The sequence below is a fragment of the Pteropus alecto genome, unplaced genomic scaffold, assembly GCF_000325575.1.
Source record: "Pteropus alecto unplaced genomic scaffold, ASM32557v1 scaffold70, whole genome shotgun sequence".
NCBI lineage: Eukaryota > Metazoa > Chordata > Mammalia > Chiroptera > Pteropodidae > Pteropus > Pteropus alecto.
In genome coordinates this window covers 4,020,910-4,025,521 of record NW_006431912.1, presented here as the reverse complement: position 1 = coordinate 4,025,521, position 4,612 = coordinate 4,020,910, and the positions used below count along the sequence as shown (strand labels likewise).

Here is a 4,612-nt window from a genome sequence, read left to right as displayed (position 1 = left end):
GTCACAGATGCCAATGGAAAATGAAGTTTCTCAGAAGGAAGGAGAGGTCAAATGTTATTAAATGATGCTTAGGGGTTAAGTAATGTGATCATTAAATATGACTGTTAAATTTAATAGTGAAGAAGTCAGGATCAATTTCGTAAAGTTTCAAGAACGGAAACCCAATCTTAATGGTTGAGGAACAAATGAAAAGTGAAAAAAATAGAGAATATGAATATAAACTACTCTTGTGAGAGATCTTGGAAGAGGAATGAGGGCAATACCTCAGGTGAAAGCAAGTCGGATTGATATTTTTTGTTGTTTTAAGTTTGGAAGGATCTGAGCTTTCTTATGAGAGAATAAATTATTTCCTTCAGAAACTATTTTCCCAGAAGACATATGCTACTTTTCAGCTTGAAATTCATTCTTTTTAAGAAATAGATAATGGATAATGTATTCACAGAATCTTATAATTCATGAGTTAATTTTATAAAACTTCTGGATCAATGTATACATAACAAATTAACTGTTTGGAAATGGATTTAAATCGATTGCTAAGAATTAATTCAGGGACAATGTGTTTGGAATTAACAGGAAAAAGAAACCCTCACTTATTTCTAGTAAGTATATCATTCAGGGTTCAACCAGTGAAGCAAAACCAGTAAGAGAGATTATATATCTACAGCTATATATTAATATAAATAGAATATACCTATATTAGGAAATTCATTAAAAGAAATTTGCTTACTCATATATGGGAACCTAGCTAAGCAAGTCTGAAGTCCAGAGAGCAGGCAGCAGAAAGACAAGGACATAAGCAGGCGGGAAGGGCACAGCTGAAACTTTCACGCCAACAAGGGAGAGTCACTCTTTACTCTCAGATGATTCAAGATCTGTTTTAAAGATTTTCCATCTAAGTCAGGCCCATCTAGGATAATTTCACTTTTTAGTCAACTAACTAGGAACTTTAATTACATCTGTAAAATCCATCCACAGCAGCACCTATACTGTTAGATTTAATAACTTATAGAAAGTGACTTCACCAGTATGGTGACATAGGTCGTTCCTGACTTCGCTCCCCCTCAGAAGAACAGCTAACATCTACAATGGTCCTCCCTCATCTACAGTTTTGTTTTCACGGTTTCAGTAACCCATGGTTTTAGTATGGAGGATCTTCAAAAGATGAAAAATAGAACAACCATATGATCGACCTATTCCACTTCTGGGAATATGTCCAAGAAAACAAAAAAATGCTAATTTGAAGAGCTAGTTGTACCCCTATGTTCACAACAGCATTGTTTATAATATCCAAGATGTGGAAATAACTTAAGTATTCTTAAATGGAAAACTGGATAAAGAAGCTGTGGTGTACACACACACACACACACACACACACACACTCTTTAAAAAGGGAAGTTGTGTCATTTGCAACAACATGAATGAAACTTGAGAACATTCTGCAAGTGAAATAAATCAGACAGAATGACAAACACTCTTAAGATCTCACTTATGTGTTAAATTTAAAACAAAAACAAAAACAAAAAAACCACCAAATTCATAGAAAAAGAGATCAGATTAGTGTTCATCAGAGGGGTGGGAGGGGGAGGGCAAATTAGAGAAAGATAGTCAAAATGTATAAACTTACAGTTCCAAGATACATAAGTACTAGGGGGTGTAATGTACAGCATGACAATTATAGTTAAGAGTGCCATATGACATATATGAAAGTTATTAAGAGAGTAAATCCTTAAAGTTCTCATTACAAGAAATATTTTTTCTTTTAGTTTTCTCTTTTTATTGTACCTATATAGGTTGATTGATGCTAACTAAACTTACTGAAGTAATCATTTCACAATATTATCATTCAAATCATTATGCCATACACCTTAAACCTTTACAGTGATGAATGTTAATTATATCTCAATAAAGCTGGATTATTTGCAGTGTATGTATGCTACAAAATAGCTGCTACCTTACTTCCATCTTCCAGTTCTCATGAGAAAATCTCCCTTGTAACCTATTCTAATTGGAAATCAATAGAAGTAGTGTGACATTTTAGATAGCCTCTTCAAATTTAATAAAGGATGTTAGAAATTTGACTAGCAAGAGGAAGATCCTGAAAAAAATAAGACGTCAGAATTGAGATCTTTTTGAAAGTTTGCCCACTTGAACAATACAGCAACAGCAGTGAGCCAAACTGTGGAGGAGTGACGTTAGTGAAGTTAGTTTGAGAATACTATTAAATAAGCTTTTCTCAGTACATTTTGAGATAAACGCAGGCAAACTGAGTACAGTTGTATATTGCATAAAAAGTGTATTGGATTTTATCCCTGGTATCTTAGTTATCTATTGCTGCAACAAGTTACCTCAAAACTTAGTGGGCATCAATAAATATTGTCTAACAGTTGCTGGGATCAGATATGTAGTAATGGATTAACTGAATACTCTGCCTTGGAGTTTGTCATGACACTGATGTCAAGATGTCAACCAAGGTGACAGTCATCCAAAGGCCTGACTAGGGTTAGAGGACCTGTTGCCACAGTGGTTCATGCTGGCTGTTGGCAGGAGTCCTCATTTCTTGACCATGCAGACCTTCAACAGGACTACCTGAGTGTAACATGGTGGCTATCTTCTCTCAGAGCCAGTGATCTGAGAGTAAGGCAGAACCAATGATATCTGATAGGATCTAGCCTAGGACTGATACACAGTCACCTCTACAGTAGCTTAATGATCACACAGGAAAGTCATGATTAAAAACTATATGAAGCATGAATACCAAAAGGCAAGCATCACTGGGGGCCATCATAGAGGCTGGCTACCACATCCGACATATTTTTAGCTTCTAACATAATACCTTTCCACACAACAGCTGTTAGAGCAAAACTCAGACTAAATTTCATACTCTAAACTGCCTATTTCAAAATTCTTTAAGGACTTTTTTTGGTCTCTTTTTTTCAACAAGTATATAATCATACGTATTAGTTCACAGGAGCCGCGATAAAAAACTACCACAGACAACAGAAATTTATTGTCTCATACTTGTGGAAGCTAGAAGTCCAAGACTAATGTGCTAACAGTTTTGACTTGCAGATGGTCACCTCACTGTGTCCTCACCTGGACATCCCTCAATCTGTGTGTAGTCTGTGCCCTAATCTCCTCTTTTTTATAAAGATACCAGTAACATTGAATTAAGGGCCACACATATGACCTCTTTTTACCTTAATTACCTCTTTAAAAACTCTAGATCCAAATATATTATGAGGTACAGGGGGTTTCAACTTCAATATATGAATTGCGGGGAGGGGAGGAAACGTAGTTCAGTCTTTAACACCATATGTCTCAGCCTTTAAAAGAGTATATAGACAAAATCCAATTACTCAAATACTAAATTACTTGAGTGCCAAGAAATGTCAAACAGTTTCAAATCAGTTATCTTTACACTTAATTGAACTAAAGCTAAGGAGTTGTTTTTTATTAAATCAATAGAGAAGCAGTACCCCTCCCTTCGAAATGTATAATAATATGTAAGTAAGGGAGAAAACGTCTTGGACAGCTCTTCTTGCTCAGGTGTCACCTTTTCAATGAGGCCTACCTTTCTTCACCTTCAGCCACAACCAACTTTTTTTTTTTTTTTTAAATGCCTACAGCACCTAGTATTCCTGGGTGGTCTCTTATCCAAGTACTAACCAGGCCGAACCCTGCTTACACTTTTTTTTTTTTACCTTGATATGTTTTAATAGCACTTATAATAGCACTAATATATAATTATTATGTTTATTATTTATTATTACTTATGTTTATTTCTTGTTGGGGGCAAGGATTTATGTCTTGCTCATAATACGGCACAATAACAGAATTTATCCTTATCCAGTAAAAAAGCTCCATTTCCTTTATCTTTTTAGTTGTGTCATCATTGTATAGATCACAGCCCTTCCCAGCCTTACACATGAATAACTAAAGGAAAACTGTGAGAAAAACTTTCAGGAATATGGGGCAAGAACCCCATTATCTGAAAAATATCATCACTTTTTTGCCTTTCATCGAACTGTTCCAGAAAGAAACTCAAAATCTTTTAGAAGATAATTTACATTGAATTAATTCTCATAACATCACAGTCAATATCAGGTCCTCTACTGAATTTCTATGTGAGCAATGTTTTTCCCTCTTTAGAAATATACAGTTTGTAAGGAAGATATGGAAGATAGAAAAGACTATCATATCGACATAAATATCAACATTTCTGGTTTCGAAATTAAAATATTGCTGGAGAAGTTGACATACAAAATTGAGTCTATGGCCATGCTACCCTTAACAAGCCCAATCCCGTCTGATCTCGGAAGCTAAGCAGGGTCAGACTTGGTTAGTACTTGGATGGGAGACCACCTAGGAAGACCAGGAGCTGTAGGCATAAAAAATTTTAAAAATAAGGGATTGAAAATTGACAAGGTCCTTGCAATCTGTCAGGTCAACCAAGGGTTGCCTCACCTAAAAAAAAAAAAAAAAAAAGGGAAAGAAGTTGAAGGGAAAATTCTGTTTTGCTAAGTAGAGATGGAAGAGGATCTTATAGGTAGCCAGAATTAAATTAGAACAACAAAAATCCATGAAATGGTTGTAGTGAACATCACCTGTGCTA

The 4,612-nt window shown here is 35.3% G+C and overlaps 1 pseudogene; it reads left to right on the top strand.

The window, feature by feature from the left end:
• The first annotated feature begins 4,268 nt into the window (after window positions 1-4,268).
• LOC112472599 lies at window positions 4,269-4,387 on the top strand (annotated as a pseudogene).
• Window positions 4,388-4,612: the final 225 nt, after the last annotated feature.